Source organism: Antechinus flavipes, chromosome 4, assembly GCF_016432865.1.
Source record: "Antechinus flavipes isolate AdamAnt ecotype Samford, QLD, Australia chromosome 4, AdamAnt_v2, whole genome shotgun sequence".
Classification (NCBI taxonomy): domain Eukaryota; kingdom Metazoa; phylum Chordata; class Mammalia; order Dasyuromorphia; family Dasyuridae; genus Antechinus; species Antechinus flavipes.
The window spans coordinates 474,554,363-474,576,223 of NC_067401.1; the positions used below are offsets into that span (position 1 = coordinate 474,554,363).

Sequence of the window (21,861 nt, forward strand, 5' to 3'; positions counted from 1 at the left end):
ATATCTGAGGAATATATGAAGGAACACATGCATGGAAAATATATCCAGAAATTCAGTGGCCTGCACAAATGGATAGAGGACACATATGTTGGGACATAAATTCAGTGAGGTTATTTACCCCTCTAATAGTATTTTTTTTTAGGTGAGGTTTTTTATTATTATTATTATAGCTCCTCTAATATTATTTCTTTTTTTAGGTGAGGTTTTTATTTATTTTTTTATTATAGCTCCTCTAATATTATTTCTTTTTTTTAGGTGAGGTTTATTTTTTATTTTTTTTATTATAGCTCCTCTAATATTATTTCTTTTTTTGTAGGGTGAGTTTTTTTAATTTTTTATTATAGCTCCTCTAATATTATTTCTTTTTTTTTAGGGTGAGTTTTTTAAAATTTTTTTATTATAGCTCCTCTTATATTATTTCAGCATTCTCTGGAAGGGCTGGCGTGCTATTCTATTCTGGGTTTCGTGTCTCCACCATGATCTGTTCCTTTACAGGTCTCAGGATTACCTGTCTGTTCTATGATAGCATAGGCTGCTCTTTGTTCCTGGAGTACAATAGCTAGAAAGGCCTTCCCTGACAGGGACACTTTATGTATATAACCAAGATTTCTATACCCAATTAAGCAATAGTCAGCGAGTGAACAGAATGTCTTAATCTAAGATTAAGTCTATTCTTTTGACTGTGGTTGTCTGATACCAGTTCCAGATTTGGAGTCCTGACAATTATTTAACTTAAAGTTAGAAAATTCCCTGTGAGCCTCTGTCCCTAAAACTAACTTCAGGAACTCTTTCTTCCTAGAATCTATAGGTTTTAGGCAGGCTGAGCTGCCAAAGGGAGCCTCACTCTTCAAGTACTCTTTAAATGACATATGGATGAAAATAGAAGGCAGAGCAAATGAAAATGATTTGAAAAATTAGAACAAAAGTAGCAAGGCCATCACCATCCACCATCCACCCTTCCAGAGTGCCTTTTGATTATATATTTCTTCTCGCAAGAAAGCCTTGCTGGTGTTTCTATGTTTGTATCCCTAACACCCAGCCTAGTGACCTGCACACAATGGGCACAAAATGTTAATTGGGTTGCATTTTGGGGTTTCTTTCCCCTACCTCTATCCGCAATTGCTGGTGTCTTACCTTTGAGATGACTACATACATTATTTCTATCTTGTAGGCACCCGGTTATTTGCGTGTTGTTCTTGGCCATTAGAATGTGAGTTTCTTCAGGGCAGGGACTCTTTTGACATTTCTTTGTATCCCAAACATAATTTAGCCCAATGCCTGGTATACAGTAGGTGCTTAATAAATGTTGGTCAAAAATACTCTAGAAGGATGACTATCTTGAGTATTAGGAAAGTTGTCATGGAAGAGTCATAGGATTTGCCATACCTGGGGAAAGAACAAAGAGAATTAGAGGCAAGATTTATAACTTGCTACCTATTGGAGCTGTCCCAAGGTTTGGGGGCTGCCTTCACTCCCTCCCCTTGGAAGTCTTCAAGCAAAGGTTGGGGAGGTTGTAAAGACAATCTATTCCTTGGCTCCCGATTGGAGCGGGTTCCTAAGGTCTTTGCTACTGCTGAGAATCTCCGCAGCTGTGATTGTTGATTAGTTCTCGAGGGCCAAAGCCGCCTTCCACTGCTTCTCCCCTGCCCGAAGACCATATCAGCGATTCAGCAAGGACCCATTGCTTGATATCTATAAAGCAGAAAGACCTTTATTAATCCTGGCAATCAGACGGTTCCTACCGTCTGGGGATTGATAGTCTCAGACTCAGTCTTGCTTCCTTTCCTCTCTTCCCCACTTGTCAACAACTAATCACTCAGTGCAGTTCAGCAAAACCTTATTAAAGTGCCTCAGTGCCCTGTGTCTGGCACGGTCTGGGTGTGCAGAGGTGAGGGCCCGTCCCTGTCCTCGAGGACCTCACAGTCCCAGGAGGGAAAAGAGGAGGCAACGTGGGGATATTTGGAGCCAGAAGACTTGGATTGCTCCCTCTGTCATCTGAGGCACACCCCTTGGTCTCTTTGAGTGGGGCTCAGTTTCCTCTTGTGTAAGGAGCTCGGTACCTTATAATTTTAAATCTGTGTCCCTGGGATGTCATTGTACCTCAATTTCTCCATCTACAGAATGAGGGGCAAGTCCCTTCTTGCTTAGGACCCTGTCATCATAAATCCCATGTGGCAACTTCCAGACAAAGTGCTACGAGCTTTCATATTTACTGGGAAACCATGTCAGCCCTTTGGGGGGGAGGCAATGTGGCACAGTGGTTATGTTAATGGATGTGGCTTTAGGGAGACCCAAGGAAGACGCTAGCCATGTGACTCTGGGAAAGTAACAGATTTTCCAGGTCTCAGTTTCCTCATTTCTAAAATTCTAAAAGCTCTCTGACCTCCGAGGTCTCTTCTGGCTCTAAATCTGTGACCCATACCGAGTCTGAGGATAAAGGAGGTCAGAGAACCTTTTTTTTTTTTTTTGCCTTTGCATTCCCCATTTCTAGTGGTAAATTAATGAATGCATGATGATGATGATGATGAAGAAAAAAGATGAGGAGGAGGAAGAAGAGGAGGCAGAGGAAGAAAGATCAGGAAGCCCTGGAGGAGACAGATTTTGAGCTAAATTTTGGAGGAGAAGGAGGAGGAGGAAGAGAAGGAAGAGGAGGAGGAGGCAGAGGGGGGAAGATCAGGAAGCCTTCTTGGAGGAGGCAAATTTTGAGCTAATTCTTTGAGCTCCTATATCCCTATATGCCATATTTATTTGTAAATATGATTTACAAAGAAGTCCCCCCACCCCCACCCCAACTACCTTATGGGGGAAGAAGTGTGTTGTTGACTGCTTTTGACAGTGGAGGAAAGGGACTTTCTCAGTAGGCTGAGAGCGGTTAAGAAACTTGTCCAAAGTCACACGACTAGTAAAAGTTGGAGCTGGTTGGATTTCAATAGGCTGGACTGGGTGTATGTGTGGGGAAAATAGGGAGATGGCTCTGGGACTCTGAATGAGGGGTTTGCATAACTCGCTTTTTGCTTGTTGTTTCATGACATACTAGATTTAGAGTGGGGAATGACCGTAGATTTCATCAAATCCAACCTCCTAATTGTACAGAGAGGAAACTGAGTCACAGAGTAGCGAGGTAGCTTGTAGTAAGGGGCAAAGCGGGTATTCGAACCCCAGTGAAGTCTCCGTTATACCACATTTACCCACTGTATATATTTATACATATACAGACCATTACACACACAGACAACACAGTTACACATATACCCATGCAGATACACACACACACACACACACACACACACACGTTTGCACTATGGATGTTTGGAGCTGTCCAGCACCTCTCTCTCCATACCAGGCTTCCCGCTCACTCTCACAGCTACATGGGGGCTAGTTTCTTCTCTGCCTTCACTCCTTAATTTCCCTGGGGCCAGGTCATTGCTCATCACTCCCATTCTCTCTTCTCAAGAACAGGAGAGGGTCTGCCAGGGAGTGACAGGAGCCTTCGTCAGCTCTCAGAGCAGGTTGCGAACAAATATGGCTTGGCCCCCCCAGGAGACATCACAGCTGCTCCCCACACAAGCAACCTACAGGCCCCCTGTAGATTTCTACCACCCCCTTGCCTGCTCCACGGGGCTTGGCAGCCACTTCCAGTGAATCGTTCAATTATCACTCAGCCAGATGGCTTCGAATGGCTCCTCCTAAGGGGTGAGGTTTCTGGAAGACAGGGGAAAGGAGAAAGATGACCTGGGAGTATTGTGGGAAGAACCTGTGGTCCAGAGGCACATGGCCTGCGTCCTAATGCTCAAATTCTGGCTAAGTTACTTTCAAATTCTGAGACTCTTAAAAACTCAGTTCTCCCTAGTTTTGTTGCCTGTCGGCTAGGAGGAAAAACTCATAACATGGTTCGCAGCTCAAATGAGATCATGGCTGAAGCGTTCTGTAAATTGTAAGATGTCATATAAATGGCGGCCTTGATCACCGATTAACCACCTCTGTTTATCTGGGGCAAGAGCTGGACTTTCATTGCTTTAGCGAATTTCAGGAACAGAAACTCCCTCCTCCAGTGCAGATTGTCGGTTTTTCTCCAACAACAGCTTCCCACGTGGGGCCCAGAAAGAATGACCCACTGGGTGACCCTGCCAGTATCGGAGGCAGGTTCAGAGTCGGCTTTTCTCTGGATCCTGGCGGGCTCCTTCACTGTTCCACCATCACACTGCCCTTCAGTATCATCACTGTGGCCATTAATCCATTCATCAGTCAGCGTCGTCTGTCAGTGTGAGTGGGGCTTACCTAGGGAAACCCCCAACAGAAGTTCTCAACCATAGCCGAAAGGAAGAAGGTGTAACCATTGTTAGAAACTGCACAGACGGAGGGTCACATCCAGAGCCAAGGGTCACCCCCACTGGCCTCCGCAACCACAGTAGGAATACAGAATTCTACTGTGACTGCTGCCGCGAAGGAAAGCCCTAGTTATGCTGGACAGCGCCAGAAGAGGGTGGCCCTCCAGGAGAAGGAGTTAGAGGTTGGACTGGGAAAGAGAGGGCACTGGGAACAAGGAGCCGGCTCCGAGTCCCAGAAGGGCTGTCCTAAGGAAGGTGTTAGGTTTCTCCTTGACCCTGGAGGACAGAATGAACAGCAAGGGGCTAGGGAGGGAATTGGTGGAGAAGCCCTTTTTGGCTTAATGTTGGGAAAGTGATGAGACGTATCCTGAGGGGAGTGGGATCTCCTGGAGGGCCTCGGAGGCTAGATTAAGGTCCTTTTCAACCTATACCTGGGATCCTGTGATGCTGTTTCTTACTTGACTTCCTTTAGCCTCAGTTTCCTCACCTGTAAAATGAGGGGGAAAGGGTTGGGCTAGATGGCCTCTAAAATCCCTTCTAGCTTTAGAAGACAGAGCCTATGAGATGCTCTCTTAGAGTCCCAATGCCCTTCCACCTCTGACTCTAGGACTCTTTCCTCAGCCCCCTTTGCCTCTGATGTTTTTCCCTCGTGGGGAGCTGTTCCCTCCCCACCCTCCTCCCAGCCACCTCAGTTCCTGGGGAAGTTAATTACATATCAGAGAAGAGAACATCCTCACCCTTGGGGCAGAGGGGAGGCCTCATTACCTGGGAGAGAGCCAGTGATTGGGAGAGAGCCAGGGAGCACGCACAAGGAGGGAGAGAGGCTTGGCAACCCCTGAGCCATCAGCCTCGGCTCAGGTCTGTATACTGGCTGCTTAGCAACAGAACAGAGTTCCCACAGGGAGGGAAGGAGGAGGGGGAGGGAAAGAGGAAGGGAGAGGCAGGAGGAGAACAGAGAGGGGAAAGAGAAGAGGGCAAGGGGGAAGAGGGAAGTGAAGAAGGAGAAGAAAGATGAGGGGAGGAGGAGGAGGGAAAGGGAGAACAAGAGAGGAAGAAGAAAGATGAGGGGAAGGAAAAAATGGAGAAAGAGAAGGGAGATGAGGGGAAGGACGAAATGGAGAAAGGGGAGAAGGATGAGGATAACAAGGGGAAGAAGAGGAGGAAGGGAAGAAAAGGAGGAGAAGGGAAAATATTAAGAAGGGAAGGAGAGAAGGAAAGAGAAAGAAAAGGAGAGAAGAAGAAAATGGAGGCGGGAAGGAAGAGGAAGAGAAAGGCAGGAGGAGGGGGAGGGAAAGAGGAAGGGAGAGGGAGGAGAACAGAGAGGGGAAGGAGAAGAGGGAAGTGAAGGGGGAGAAGAAAGATGAGGGGAAGAGGAGGGGGAAAGCAGAAGAAGAGAGGAAGGAGGGAGATGAGGGGAAGGAAGAAATGGAGAAAGGGGAGAAGGATGAGGATAACAAGGGGAGGAAGAGGATGAAGAGAAGAAAGGGAGGAGGAGGGGAGATTAGGAAGGGAAGGAGAGAAGGGGAAGGAGAGAGAAAGAAAAGGAGAGAAGAAAATGGAGAAGGGGGAGGGAGAGGAAGAAAAAGGCAAGAGGAGGGGGTGGAGATGGAGAAGAGGGGAGGGAGAGAGAGAGGGGAATAGTGCCGGAGTTGGCTACAGCTGGAGAGAAGGTGGCCCTAGGAACAGACTTTTGCAGAATTCAATTACAATTAAAATTTAACAAACATGTATTAAGAACTGATTATGTGCAAAGCCCTGGAGACTAAGACAAAGCCAGATATGTCATGTGTGTTGTTCTGTCTCCATGCTTCTGTGTGGGCTGTTCCTCATGCCTGGAGAGTAGTCCCTCCTCACCTCTGCCTCTCCTTCTCTAGCTTTATTCAAAGCTCAGTTTAAGAGTCAGTCAGTCAGTGTGCATTTATTAAACCCCTACTATATGCCAGGCACTGGGTGCACTCAGGGCTGGGGATGCAAAGAAAGACAAAAGGCAGTTCCCGCTCTCAAGAAGCTCACTGTGTAATGAGGGAGGGGGAACAAGATGCTGCTAACAATTGTGGACAAATAGGATCCAGGCAGAATAAATCCGGGGTAGATTTAGGGGGAAGGTATTAGGATTCAGGAGGACTGGGAGAAGCAGCTTGCAGAACGTGGGAGCTGTTATCTGAGATTTGAAGAAAATGAAGTATTCCTGATCCCTTCAGCAACTCATGTCCCCTTCCCCATAGTGACTTTGAATGGTTGTTGCACGAATATAATTTCTTCTCTGAGCCCATGTTGTTTCCGTACCAAAAGAATGTAAGCTCCCTGAGGACAGGGGCTGATTGGCTTTTTCCTTTGTATCTCCAGAGGCTCACATGTAGCGGGCAGTTAGATTGATTAACTGGAGGGTAAGAAATGAACGAGGTTGGATTAGAGGATCACGTTCTAAAATCTCTGATCATATGGGAAGCAGCGGCTAAAGTTAGCCCTTAGAGCTGAAATTTGAGGCAATCTTTTATTAAGCACCTACTGTGTGCCAGCCAATGTACTAAATGTCAGGAAAGGCTAATATATGGTCACTTACCATCAAAGAGCTTTATTCGGGGGGGGGGGGAAGGGAGGAAAATAGCATGTGAACAATGAGGTAGTTAGATATTGCAATAGATAGTGACATACCCAGAGTCAGGAAATCAGGGAAACAAGTTCAAAGTTAGCCTCAGATTCTGACTAGTTCTGCAACCCTGGGCAAGGCATTTGGGTTCTGTCTGCTCCAGTTTCTTATTTGCAAAAGGAGGATAATAATAGCATCTACCTCTCAGAGGTTCTTGTGAAGTTCAAATGAGATAATATTTGTAAAGAGCTTCATAAATTTTTATGTAAACATTATCTATTATCTATTATTAACTATGAATATCCAAGAATACATACAGTGGAAATGGGAACTAATCTCGGAGAGAAGGCCCTGGCGTGAAGAGGGATTGGAAAAGGCAGAAGGTGGGACTTTCGCTTCCTCCACAGCCCCCACCTTGTCCCTGCCCAGGAAGGAAAGATGTGGCTAATTAAGACCAGGGAGCTGTGTGCAGGTGTGGAGACAGGTCTCGGAGAATTTTGGCACCTCCTTTCCATAGCTGGAGTTTCCTGCAAAGAGGGACAGATTTAATTGGGATTCTGAGGGGAGCATTAATAACAGAAACTCTCCCAATTAGCTCTCTATCGCCTTCTTCCATCTCAGTCAGTCCCCAATATAAAGAGTTTTAGTACTCAATAAATAGGCTATTTTCTCCTCCCACCTAGCCCTTTATCTCTGGTCTCTCCTTCCTCCAGTAGATTACAGCAGTCACAAAGGATTCTTTTCCTTTTTTTTTTTTTTTTCTTATTCAGGTAGTCAGCAAGCATTTATTAAGTACTTACTACATGTAAGCATTGAGGATGTGCAGAAAGACAGCCCCCAGCCCCCAGCTCTGCCTCATATTCCAAGTGAAGGGGGAGTTGTGAAGGGTGGGACAGCCTCCTAATAAGTAACTAGGATGGAAGCCAGTCTTAAAGGGGAAGGCTGTAAGTGGGAAAGGCCTGCTATAGAAAGGGGGCCTAGCTGGGGATTGAAGGAAGCCAGGGATGGCAGGAGAGAGAGGTAAAAAAGGGATTCTGGGGGACGACAGCCAGAGAAACCGCCTGCTGCCGGGAGATGGAGGGTCCTGTACTAGGATACGAGAGGCAGTGGAGTTCATGGAGGTGGGGGGATCACTCCATACCTGGTGCTACCTTTAATTCTTTCCAGGATTAAAAAACCCAACCATTTCCCTTCACACACTTAAACTACCTTGGACTGCCTCTAAATGTTCTGTGTGTTCTCCTATTTACTTCCATTGTTCCCTATGCCCACGATATTTCTTCCCATCCTTTAAAGCTTACATTAAATGCCATCTCCTGGAGGAAGTTTTTTTTTTTTTTAAATCTCTTATATGTAACGATTCTCTCAAATGCAATAATCACGTTATATTACATGCTATGGTTTCCTTGGCTTCTGTCTTTCTACTAGATTCTGAGCTCCCCAAATTCAGGTACTGGGTCTTGTCTAGACTCACTATCTCCCCTCGGTGCTGAACAGTACCGTACTTTATTTTTTCTTTAATTTTTTTCACTTATATTCTCAATCTTCAGGCACTCAATAAGTATTTGTTAACTCAATGAATCTGTTTCCATATCTGTCAAATAGAAATAAAACTCACCCACCCAGGGCTGTTTTGTGAAGATCAGTCTGTCAGTCAACAGGTATTTATTAAATGCTTATATATACCAGGCATTGGGTTGATTATTGAAAATACAGCTATAAGCAAAAAAGACACGGACAGTCCCTGGCTTCGAGGAGGTTACGTTCTAATGGGAAAATAATACATAAAAGGGAGCTGAAAAGTTGTGGCAGGAGGGGGAGAGAAAGTATCTGACTTGGGGCATGTTGGAGAAACTTGGAGGAATACCACCTGGTAGGAAATGAGATTACTGTCCTGGAGCTAATTTTGAGAGTTTCTATTCCTAATGCTACCCTCAAAATTAAGTGTGTGCCTCCTTGCAGGAAACTCCAGCCATGGAAGGAAATCGACATCTAAAATAAAATCATTTGAGAGAATAAATGGGAAAGTCCATTGTTAACCAAAAGCCACTTTATAAATGATATAGTATCATAGAAAGTGAGATATATTTTTCTTTTTTTCAAAATCTTAATGATCTCTTTTGTTCTTGCTTCATTTTCATTTTCCATATTCCTTTTCTCTCTCCTGTCCAGAAGAATCAAAAGAAAGAAGGGGGGAAACAGGCAAGCAACACTAACCAGAGTATCTGCCAAGGGAGAGATGCCTTCACATATTTCTTCTTTGGGTCAAGCTTTGTCATTATAAATAAATTATTTATTTTTATTGATTCCAAACAGTCCAATCCATCAAATAGCTACTATGTATCAGGCAGCGTGCCGAATTCTGGGAGTGCAAAGACAAAATGAGAAACGGCCCCTGTCCTCAGGGAATTTACATTGTTCTGGAGGGAGCCAGCAGGCAGACAGATAAGTGTACACCCAATTATTTGAGGAGAGGGGAGCAAGCTCTAGACGGCTACGGAGATCAGAAGAAAAGCTTCCACTGGAAGTGATACTTTGAAACAAAGTAGGAATACTAAAAGGCAGAAGGAGGGAAAAGGAACGCTTCTCAGGGAGATAGCCCATACACGGAGGTGGCAGATGCAATTCCAGATCTGGGAATTGGGAAGTGAGCCAGTTTGACTAGAACATTGAGTGTATAAAGGAGAGTAATATGGAATAAGCCTGCAGAGGTCAGTTGGAGTCAGACGGTGAATGCCAAGCTGAAGAGTTGAGTCATTTTGTCCTTGAGTCAATAAGGACTCATTGAAGCTTTTTGAGATGGGGAATAATTTGATTAGACTTGTGTTTTTGGAAGATTATTTTGGCAGATGTTTAGATGGCTCAGAGAGCTTTGTGGTTGAAAGTGGAAAGTCCAATTAGAAGGCTGCTTCAATATACCAGCCAAGAGAAGTTCAGACTGAACTGGAATGGGTGGGGTGTTACTGGAGAGAAGAGGATAGATTCGGGAGACGTCATAGACTTAGAAAGGACAGGATTTGGTAAGTTACTGGATGTGGGGAATGAGGGAGAGGGGAAAGCCCAGCATGACTGAGACGTCAGGAACTTGAATCACTGGAGTGATGGTGCCAGGAGAGAGATACGGGATACACTTGCAGATCTATGAGTAACCTGGATGAAGGTGATGCTTAAATCTACAGGAGCTAGGAAGAGAGGATTGAGAACCTCGTGGGATGTCCAAGGTTATGGGCTAATACAGAAAAGGAGATTGAGAAAGAGTGGTCAGACAAATAGGAAGGGGGAGAGAATAAGTATTTATGTAACACCTACTATATGTCAGGCACTGTGCTAAGCACTTATTATAAATAGATCCTCACAATAACCCTGTGAGGTAGGTACTATTTTACAGTTGAGGAAACTGAAACAAATTAAATGGCTTGCCCAGGGTCACACAGTTACCTGTCTCAGATGGGAAATAATGAACTGTAGGTATATTATAAGGCATATATTTTTAAACATAGTAATATATCGATTTGTTTCAGTTAATTGCATTTGTTGTTGATTTTGGGGGGGAGGATATATGGGGGATTATTGGAAAATGTGATGGATTTTAAGTGTATCAATGAATTTTTTAAAGAAAAGTATTTGTAGAGCATAAACTGCTATAGAAATTCCCAGCTCTGAATATTTGTGCAAGACACAACCTCCCTGCGTCTAAGTTTCCTCCCTCTAGAATGAAGGGTTGGCCTTTGAGATTCCTTCTTGTTCTAGATCTGACACTATGTTTGTGAATTAATTTATTTGGTTAAAATTTATTAAGTGCCTACTATGTGCCAGACACTGTACTAAGAACTGGGAATACAAAGAGAGGCAAGAGGCAATCCTTGCTGTTAAGGAGCTAAAAGTCTTACTCATTGTAACTGTATCTCCAAGTACCTGGCACATAGTAGTTGCTTTATAAAAATCTGTTGAAGCCCTTTGCAAATCACAAAATGTCTTGTAAATATGAACTATTATTATTCTCTATTACTTAATCTAAGTTGATGCTAAAAAAAAAAAACTGTTCCATAATCAAGGGCTGAGCACAGAACCTTGAACACTCCACCAGAGATGTTCTTCCACATTGAGATGGAACCATAGTTGATTATTCTCAGCCCAACCTTTAAGCGATTCTGAATATTCTTAAGTACGCTTCATCACCTTCCGTCACTCAGCCCATGTTTCCATCTTTCCCACAATCCCGAATGGACAAAGGGGCAGAGAGGGCTCCAGGAAGTGTCACGGGTTTGGGGAGAGGAGCTGGCTTCCAGCCGGCTCTAGGGTGGGAATCACTGAGCCCCAGCAGATATTTCTGAGTGTCCCATTTCTCTGAGCCGGGGATGCTTCTCAGCTCCTACCTTTCTAGAGCTGGTTGCACATGATCCTCCCTCTCCCTTTTTGTTTGTGTTCCCAGTGTAACTGCATCTATTTTGGGCTGTCAGGTGGCCAAGTCTGACCTGAGGCTGGAAAGGTTTTTTCCCCTTTTGTGTGTGTGTGTGTGTGTGTGTGTGTGTGCGCGCGCGCGCGTGTGTGCGCGCTCCTAGGTAGATGAGGTCATTTCCCCTCCACAAGTTAGAGCTCTGAGTGCTCCAGATTCTCAGCTGTTCCTCTGCTGATCTCCAGCAGCCCCAATGGCTGAGCAAGAGGTTGTCACCAAGAGTTTCTTGGTTTTTTCTCCCGTGTCCACCCTTGTGTTAAGTGCGCTAGGATGGAAGATAGAAAACGGAGAGGGATTTCAGTTATCACTCATTTCTATAGAGAGGGATAATGAGGCCCAAAGAGAGGACGTCCCATAGCTGGCAAGTATCAAAAGTGAGATTTGAACTCAAGACTTTGCATCAGTGGGGGAATGAAAAATAATTTATTAAGAGCAGTGTATTGACAACACAAATAGAAAAGCAAAGAGCTTATATTCTAACAGGAGAGTGCACGTGCACACGGAAATGGGGGGTCAAAGAAGAGAGATCTGGTCTGCTTTTCCAGGAGCAAGAGCAGCATGGGTTTGATGAAGTTTCCAGAATTTGAACGGAACGGGGGACAAAATGCCCATGGCACTGTCCTTGGGCGTGATCGCAGTGATCACTGGTGTCCCCAAAGCTGGGGAATGTGGAGTGTGATCCAGTGTGGAGGCTGGATCTCCTGTGAGACTTGTCCCTTGAGTCCAAAGGCCGATCACACCCTAGCATGGGCCGGGTCTCCCTCTCTGTCAGCAAAATCTCAGCTCACTCCTACAGGAAGGTTTCCCTGGTTCTCTCTTCCCCAGCCCCCACTCCATGATGCTTCTCCTGGGCCCTCACAGAGCCTTCCCCCTGCACCAACGGATTCATTAAATCTTATCTCAAATCATGGTTAGCTTGGTGTCTTGGGCCTCCTTCTTAGATAGAATTCCACTAGATCTTGCTTTAATAATAATAAACAACAGGTGCTCAATTCATGATCTTTAGATTAGATTATGTTGTTTCAACTTCATTCAATAAACATTAAGTACTTACTATGTGTCAGACACACAGTGAAAGGCAGTGTGGGATAGTGGATAAAGAGCTGCCCTTGAAGCAGGAAGAGGATCTGGGTTCAAGTCCTCAGAAAGCATTTAGTCACTGCTTTATCAAGAGAATTGTGGCCATTCCTCTTCTGCCCCACCCCCACTTCCTGTGAAGGTACAGGTGGCTTCCCATTGTCTCTCCTGCCCTCCCCTCCCCACCCATATCCTCTGGGAGCCTGGGGTGGCAGCAGATGGCAGATGGGAGACTTGTCCTGACAGGGTCCGGTGAGTGTGTGTGTGTCTGGGGGGGAAGGGGAAAAGGATGGGGAGGAGTCACCCTCAGTCCAGGAGGCCCGTTTTCACAGTACTCACAGCTCAAACCTGCTCAGAGTCCTTTATAATTTCTAAAATACATTCATATGTTTTGCTTTTGTCTCATTGATATAATCACTGGGTATATGTTCCAGCTAATTTCTGCTGCACAGGAGTAAGAGGAAAGACGAGGTTGGTAGAGATAATTGAGGGTTGGGATTTAATTAGGATAAGGGGGTGGGGGCTTGGAGAGTTGAGGCTGAACTGATTAATTGAAGGGTCAAGACTGGGAAAGGGGCTGGTGAGTGTGAGAGCGACGGCCTGGGAGGAAAAGGAGGGACAATAAGACTGGTTTGCTGGGGGATGAAAATAGTTAGCAAGGGTGAGGTCAAGGAAGAGATGGGAGGTCAGGAGATTAGTCACAGAAGGGACATCTTAGAGTTCTGGAGGACGGAGAGACAGGAGGTCAGGGGATGAGAGTCACAGAAGGGACATCTTAGGGTTCTGGAGGATGGAGAGATGGGAGGTCAGGGGATGAGAGTCACAGAAGGGACATCTTAGAGTTCTGGAGGACGGAGAGATGGGAGGTTCAGGAGATGAGAGTCACAGAAGGGACATCTTAGGGTTCTGGAGGATGGAGAGATGAGAGGTCAGGAGATGAGAGTCACAGAAGGGACATCTTAGAGTTCTGGAGGACGAAGAGATGGGAGGTCAGGAGATTAGTCACAGAAGGGACATCTTAGAGTTCTGGAGGATGGAGTAATGGGAGGTCAGGGGATGAGAGTCACAGAAAGGACATCTTAGAGTTCTGGAGAATGGAGTTGTGCATTTGTTGTGGATGACAAGGTGAAAGCTAGGAAGGTTCCTGTGAACTTAAGATGATACAAGTCTAGGCTTTAGAGCCAGAAAAGACTGCAGAAGTGTAGAAGTCAGTTCTCATTTTACAGATGAGGAAACTGAGGTGAAACAACTTGCCCTACGCTCATGTGACCTAGGACAAGCATGTGTCAAGCACCTGCTGTGTGATCTAGGACAAGCATTTGTTAAGCACTAAAAATACAAAGAAAGGCAAAAAGAAAAAAGAACTTACAGTCTATTGGGAGTGTCAACATGCAAACAACTAGGGACTAAACTGGAAAGAGTCTCAGAGGGAAGGCATTAGTTTAAGGGGTCCAAGAAAGTGAGATTTCAGCTGAGACCTGAAGGAAGAGAAGAGCCCGAGCAACCACCGCAAATGTGCCGAGTTAGGAGATGGAGTGTTGTCAAAGAGAAAAGCAACAAGGCTCATGGGCTGGATCATAGAGAATGGGGGGGAGGGGTAAAAGACTGGGGCGGGGGAAGAGCCAAACTCTGGAGGGCTTTCAAAGCCAAAAGTGGGATTTTAAATTTGTGTCTGGGCCTTCTAGTGGATAGGGCATTAACCACTGAGTTGGGAGACCGTGAGTTCAAATCTTTTCTCATATGCTTGTTAGCTCTGAGACCCTAGGCATGTCATTTACTCTGTTGCCCTGCCCCTCCCCCCAACAGAAAATAAAACTTGGTCCTGGAGGGTAGTAGTAAGCCATTGGAGGAGAGAGAGACAGAGACAGAAACAGAGAGAGGGGAGGGCAGAGAGAGAGACAGAGACAGAGAAGGGAGGGCAGAGAGAGAGAGAGACAGAGAGGGGAGGGCAGAGACAGAGAGAAAGAGAGAAGGGAGGGCAGAGAGAGAGACAGAGACAGAGAAGGGAGGGCAGAGAGAGAGAGAGCCAGAGAGAGGGGAGGGCAGAGACAGAGACAGAGAGAAAGAGAGAAGGGAGGGCAGAGAGAGAGACAGAGACAGAGAAGGGAGGGCAGAGAGAGAGAGACACAGAGACACAGAGAGTCAGAGAGAGAGAGACAGAGAGAAGGGAGGGCAGAGAGAGAGAGAGACAGAGAGACACAGAGAGAGAGAGAGATCACCCACTTTGGACTTCCATGCCCTGTGTGCACAGATGTCACTTCTGCTGCCTCTTCCCCCTTTATCCCAGCATCCAGAGTTGCTAGGTGATGGGTGCAGAGAGACCTCCAAACTCTGTTCATGTGCTTTGCACCTTTCTCTGTGAAGTCTCTCATCTTCCTGTGAATGACGGATGTTGTTCCGGGCTCTGCGCTCGGTCTGAGAGGGCCCTGCGGTGTCAGGAGTTGGGGGCGAGGAGTCGCTCGTTGAACATCCAGGACTGGGGACTTGGCGGGGCTGGGAGAGCTTCTAGCTTGGGACACATTTTTAACTGCTGCTTATCTCAGGCTAGAGTGGGAGGGGCCTCCCAGGACATCCAGTCCAACTCCCTGCAGGAGACTGCAGGCCATGGAGATGGAGTCACTTCCCCAGGGTCTCCCAGGTGGGGAGGAGGTGTTGAACCAGGCCCCCCAGCACCGTACCCCGTTCTTTCCAGGAGATGTCTGTGCCATTCCCCTCTGAAATGTCAGGCATGGAGCGGAGAGGTCACTTGGGCGCTGGGAGGTCAGTTTGTGGTGGGAGAACGGTCCGAAATACCCCTGGCCACCTTGGCGAGACCCGGCCCTTGAGTGCCACAGCCCCGCTACACAAAGTCTGCGTTTGGTCCTTTGCCTCCAGAACACACTGAAGCAGCATGTTCTGGGCCGCACGGTGGAAGGACGTTGGAAAGCTGGTGAGTTCCCAGAGGAGGAACGGCCTTGAGATCCCCCCTCTGAGGATCAGTTGGGAATGTTTATCCTGCATCGTTGTCCGTGGTTCCCTGTTCTCTGAAAGGGGCCGTGACATCGGGGAGGACGCACCGTGACATGAGTGAATTGGAATGAAGAGAGGGAAGGTTGTGCAATCTCCTCTGGGACCACCTGGTCCAGTGGTCATCGGTAGAGATCGATGACTGGAGAGAAGAAGAGGGAAGAGCCTTTGGACTTGTTTTTGTTGATTCTTGAAAGTAAAGAAGGGTTAGGGTAGAAGTTAAAGGGATTTAAGCCGGAATAGAAGAATTTCCCAGCAGTCAACAGCATGGGTGATCTGGAGAGACAGTGAGCTCCTTGTCATTGGAGGTATGCAAGGAAAGGTTGAAGAATCATCCAGGAGAGAGACTGCAGTGGGACTGATCTGGCAGGTGCAGACTGGTCTGAAGCATCAATGAGGTCCTTCCCAGCTAGAGTGCCCTGGACAGTCATCGCCTAAGTAAAGACACCTGGGATCCTCAGTATGAATCCAGGACCTCACCAAGAGTTCCGGCTTGGGAAGCAGTCTGAATCAGGAGAAAAGAGGCTAGATTCAGTCGGAGGTTCTGGATTCAAATTCTCACAGCGCCATTTGCTGTGTGGGTGACCTTAGCCAAGAAACTGAAAAATAGCCTTTTTTCTTCTCAAAGATAAAAAGGAGGGGGTTGGTCCAGTCTCTTAGGACTCAAAAGTCCCTCAGGATCATTTCTTATGGAAGCTCTTTTGGGAGCAGGAAGGCGAATAAGTATTTCTCACTCCTCCCCTTCACCCAATCTTCCTTTCTGTCAAACCAGGCAGTCGGCCTTTCCGCGGAGAAACGGGATGTGGGGTCTCTCGCCTCCGGGCCTTCGCTCAGGGGGTCCACGGCCCTTTTGTCTGGGACTCCGTCTGAGCACAGCTCGGGCGCCCTCTGAACGAGGTCTTTTCGGGCCTCCCTTGCCCCTAGTCCTTAGTCCTCCTCCCTTCAGGAGCCTCCACGTGCTTTGTGTTTGCTGGTGTGTGGTAAGTGGGATGCCCGAGGAGAAAGGAGCTCTCTGAGGGGTCCTTCCCTCACCTCATAACTGGCCTGTAATAGCCGCTTGCGGAATATTTGTGGACCCTCCCTGAAGACCCACGGTTACCATGTCTCTTCATGTGATCCAAGAACTCTGGATAGCATCCTCAGGTGTTCTAATCTTAGAGGGCATCCAGTCTGTTTTATAGAGGAAGAGACTGAGGTTCAGAGAGGACTGGTGCCATATCCCACAGTTAGCTATGGAAGGAAGACTCCCTTGGGGAGGACCAGGGCACGGGCTCCTGAATTCGGAGTCAGAGGGCCGGCCTTCCCGCTGAGTGTCCGCATCTTCCATTACTAATGTATGTTCTTGGACAGGTCACTCAACCTCAGGTACTCCTCTTGTGAGGTGCAGGGGCTGTGGACATTAATGCCGCGATGGCTCCGTCCCACTTTAAGTCTGGGATTTTTCCCGGCCTTCTCCCTGGCTCACTCCCTGTCTCCTTGGATCTTCCCCTCCTCCCCAATAATTTCCAAGGCACGTGCTGGGAGACAGTGATTGCGCATCTTATTTTTAGAAAATCTTGGCACCTGTATGCAAATGATCCCCGAGGCGTCTGCTGCAGGGGCACCGTGTGCTGGCGGGCTCCCAGGGGAGGGCCGGCACCGGCTCGGAGGAAGGTGGGCCGGGGGGTCTCCCAGCTGCCCCTCCCGGCCCTCCAGCGTCCCGTGCGCACCCAGGCGCCCTTTGCCTCCTTCTCTGGCCCATGCTGGGGCTCGCCTCTCTATCGGGCTCTTGTGGGGAAAATCCCCCAGTTGTCATTTCTTTCATGTCTCAGGGCTCATTTATCCTAAATCAATCAATCGCCTATCCATATCGCCATTTCACATTTATAGACTTTTTTAATCAGCATAAAGCAAATAGGACACTGACTTGGAGTCAGGAGTTTGTCGCTGTTGTTCAGTCCTATCAGTCATGTCTGATTTTTCACAATCTCATTTGGATTTTCTTGGCAGAGATAGTGGAGCGGTTTGCCATTTCCTTCTCCAGCTCGTTCTAGAGGGGAGGAAACCGAGGCAGACAGAGGGAAGTGATGTGCCCGGGGTCTGAGCCCGGATTTGAACTCAGAGTCGTCCTGTGTACAGCTAGCTCCCATAGAGTAGTTTACATGGCACCTCTTCCCTTAATCAATGAGCAGCTCAAAAGCAGGACTACCTTCCACCCCCCTTTGTGTCCCAGTGTTTAGCACGGTGCCCATCCCCGAATCGGGGAGCACTGACTGACCACAGGGAGCACGAGCTGACTCGCAGCCTCCTGGGAGCAGCTGCCCTGATTCTTCTCCCCCCTTTCCCAGCACCTCCCTGGGGACTGGGCTGCCACTGGAAGAGAGCTTGGGGTTGCCAAAGGATGATCTCTTAGCGTTCCAGTGAACCCCTCTTGCGCACCAGAGACACCCTGGCCTCCAGCCTGATGGCTCTGCCACAAAGGCTCCAATCTCCCAGAAGGAAGAAACTTGAGTTTCCAGAGAGGCAAAGCTCCTTCTCACAGACCAATAACCTCCGTAATCCTTGGCGACAGCAGAGGAGAGCGTAGATCTTCTGCTCCCGCATGTCCCAGCTCGCCGGGACCACGTGTGAGATCATTCCCCCTCCAAAGGGTGGAACCGGCAGGATCCCCGCTTCTGCCCCTAGAATTCTCTGGAAAAGTCGCCATTTCCCAGAAGAGCTAGTCCAGCCTCTAACCCAGGGGGTAACTTCAAGCATTAACAACGATAATTGACATTTTTATTTTTTTTAGAGTTTGCTCGGCACTTTATATCCACCAACTCATTTGCGCTCACCGACGTGAGGGCAGTATTCCAATGGTCACTGGTTCATTTTCCAGAGAAGGATGACTAAGACTGAAAGAAAAAGAATGACTTGCCCAGAGTCACACAGAAAATAAATGTCATAGGTGGGGTCTGAGCTAAGGTCTCCTGGACGTCCAAGTTTCCTCCTCTGTAACAGTCAGGGGCTGCTCTGGGGCTAAGTGGGGCCCGATGATCTTTTCAGCTATAAATTCTAGACCATTCTGGGATGACTCTAGAACTCTAAGATTCAGAGATTTTAAAGTGGGAACTTCTGGGGTGACTCGGGCAGGGTTGGGGTGAGTCTGGGAGGCCAGGGAGGGAGGAAAGGAGGGGAGTGTGTACACCAGGGGAGCTAATAGACTGGGAAAACAAACCGACGCCTTCCCGAACTTGTCAGATTTCTCACGTCGGCGGCAAAGAAGTGGGTGCTGATTCACGCCCAGGAGATAATGTCATTCTAGTTTATAAAAATGAAATTAAGTCAGGGAAGTAGGACAGCAGCGCATCTCTCCCCCCTCTCTCCCCAGTGCTGGCTGGGCTTAGAGAGTTCGTGCTGATGGACGTGGCCCAGAGGGGCAGGAGAACCGCAACACCTTGCCCACAGAATCGAGGGCCCCGGAGCTGATTGGGGACATCATCGTGGTCCTTAGGGAATTGCTCCAACAGCCCCTCTGCTTGAAAGATAGAAGTAGAGGTAGAGAGAATGGAGTATGATCTTCTATAGCTCGGGATCTGTCTTTTTATCCCCATAGATTATTTTATTTAGTTATTTATTTGGTAAGGCAATTATTGTCAAGTGACTTGTTCAGGGTCACACAGCTAGAGGCTGGATTTGAACTCAGGTCCTCATGACTTCAGGACCAATGCTCTATTTATGGGCTATCTAGCTGCCCCCTCCCCATAAGTTTCAAAATGTCTTTTACTTCTTTAAAAAAATTTTTTTCAACTCTTTGGGAAGCAACTTTGAAAACCTGGATGTTTTATTCTTTAACATATTTAACATGTATGGGTCTACCTGCCATCTAGGGGAGGGGCTGGGGGGAAGGAGAGGAAAAGTTGGAACAGAAGGTTTTGCAAGGATCATCATTTTGCAGTGATGAAAAATGACCCATGCAAATAGCTTGTAAATAAAAAGCCACAATAATAATAATAATAATAAAGAAAACTTGGGATCTTTCTAAATAGAATGGAAATTGCTTGAGAGCAGACAAACAAATGGGAAGACAATGGGAAGAACACTCCAATTGGAGTCAAAAGAACCGGGTTCAAAATTTATTTGGGTAGTCCAGTCACTACTTTTGAGTCCCGAGGCGGGTGACTCCCCCTCTCTTGGTCTCAGTCTCCTCTGCAAAATAGTTCGATTTCTGAAATCTCTACTGTTATCTGTGATCCTATACTTTGGGGGGCAGCTAGGGGGCGCCATAGTGAATAGCACATTCAGCTTTGAACCAGGGAGACTCATCTGGGTGAGTTCAAATCCAGCCTCAAACACTTACTGGTTGTGTGACCCTGGGCAGCTCGGTTTCCTCCCCTCTCAAACGAGCTGGAGAAGGAAATGGCAAATCCCTCCAGTATCTTTATCGTTTACCAAACGAGGTCAGAAAGAGACAGAAAATGATGAACCAGAACAGCAGCCACAAGTTGTTCTTAGGCACTAGTTCCTTCCTCCTCTGAAATGGCTTGTTAGGTAGAGGATAAAAGCTGGGCATTGCGGAACCCCTGAGTTGGTGTCTCTAAACTGAGTCTTAGTCGTAGCTGCGAAATTGGATGTGTTGGCAAGAGAGAAAGAAAGAAGCTTAAGTGTGATCTCACCGCAACAGAGAATCAAGCTTCTCCAAGGAGGATCCAGGGATCTGCTAACTTTGTCCTGGGTGTCGGTGTCTAAATTCTTCCTTGGGGAAGGCGATGTGCAGGCCGTGTGGGAAATTGCCTTAATTCGGTCAGGAAGCATTTATATCACACATGCCTGGCATCATAAGGTCTCAAATACACCATTTCATCAGCAAACATTTATATTATATCATTTTATTCCAGGGGTCTTAAGGTCTCAAATATACCATTTGATCAACAAACATTTTTATTATTGTTTGCGTGGATCTTAAGGTCTCAAATACATCATTTGATCAGCAAGCATTTATGTTATGATATTATTATATGCCTGGGTTTTTAAGGTCTCAAATACAAGATGTGATCAATAAGCATTTTTATTATTGTTTGCTTGGATTTTAAGGTCTCAAATATACCATTTGATCAGCAAGCATTTATGTTATGAAATTATCATATGCCTGGGTTTTTAAGGTCTCATATACATCATTCAGTAAAGAAGGATTTATATTATTATATGCCTGAGATCGTAAGGTCTGAAATACACCATGTGATCAGCAAGCATTTAGATGATCATATTATTACATGCCTGGGTCTTAGAGTCTCAAATATATTATTCAGTCAGCAAGCATTTATATTATTATATTGTTCTGTTTATATTATTATTACCTTTGTGGAAGGCACTGGGCTAAGGAAGGCAAAAACCATGACCCCTACCCTCAGAGAACTTATATTCTAATGGAGGAGACAATATGCAAATAACTGTGTACATGGGTAATCTATGCAAGGTAGGTAAATAGAAGGTAGCCTCAGAGAGAAGGCAGCAGCAGCAAGTGGGATACAGAAAAGGCTTCTGCAGAGGGTGAGATTTAAGTACAGCCTCGAAGAAAGCCAGGAGGTGATAATGAGGTTCGGAACTTTGTAGGTCATCGGGGACAGGCAGTGACAAGACACAGTCTGGAAATAAAGTCGTGTGAGATGACCATCTAGGAGTTTAGTGTTTCTGGATCAGAGAGTACAGGGGAGTAAAATATAAGAAAATGGGAAAGGGAGTAAGAAATAGGCTGAACAAAGAATTCTATATTTGATCGTAGGAGTAACGGGGAACCACTGGAGTTTATTGTGTATTGGTCAGGCCTGCAATAATTTAGAAAAAAAAATCACTTTGACAGATGGATGGAGGCTGGATTGGAGTGAGGGGAAGGGGAAGGCAGGGAGACCCCTCAGTGGCTACTGCAGTAGTCCAGTGATCTGGTGGTGAAGGCCAGAGGGGCAGCTGTGGGAGGAGAGGGAAGGTGAAACATAGAAAAGATGTTGAGAAGTTCAAAACAGCAAGACTTGGAAATCCACTGAGTATGTGGAAAGAGTGAGAGTGACGAGTTGAGACACAAAAGAAGAAAGGAATATATCACCTACTATGTGATAGCCATGGTGCGAGCACTTTATAAATACTATCTCATTGGATTCCCACCACACTTCTGAAGAGAGGAGCAGAGATGCTATTATTATCCCCATTTTATAATTAAGGAAACCGAGGCAGACAGAAGCTAAGGGATGTGTTCTGCTGCTATTAGGTATCTAAGGCAGGATTTGAATTCAGGTGTTCCTGATTCCAGGCCTACTTCTCTATCGCCCAACATGACCAAGAAATCTATTGATTGTGGTAAGCCTGGGTGACTGGGAGGATCAAGCTGCTCTCATCAGTAGCAGGAAAGGTTTGGTTTTGTTTCTGAGGCAGTCAGGGTTAAGTGACCTGCC

The 21,861-nt window shown here is 46.6% G+C and overlaps 1 protein-coding gene across 1 annotated transcript in view; it reads left to right on the plus strand.

Moving 5' to 3' along the window:
* RAB3B (RAB3B, member RAS oncogene family) overlaps positions 1–21,861 on the plus strand; it is a 54,004-nt gene that overhangs the window by 12,154 nt on the left and 19,989 nt on the right. The gene's annotated exons all lie outside the window — the stretch shown is intronic.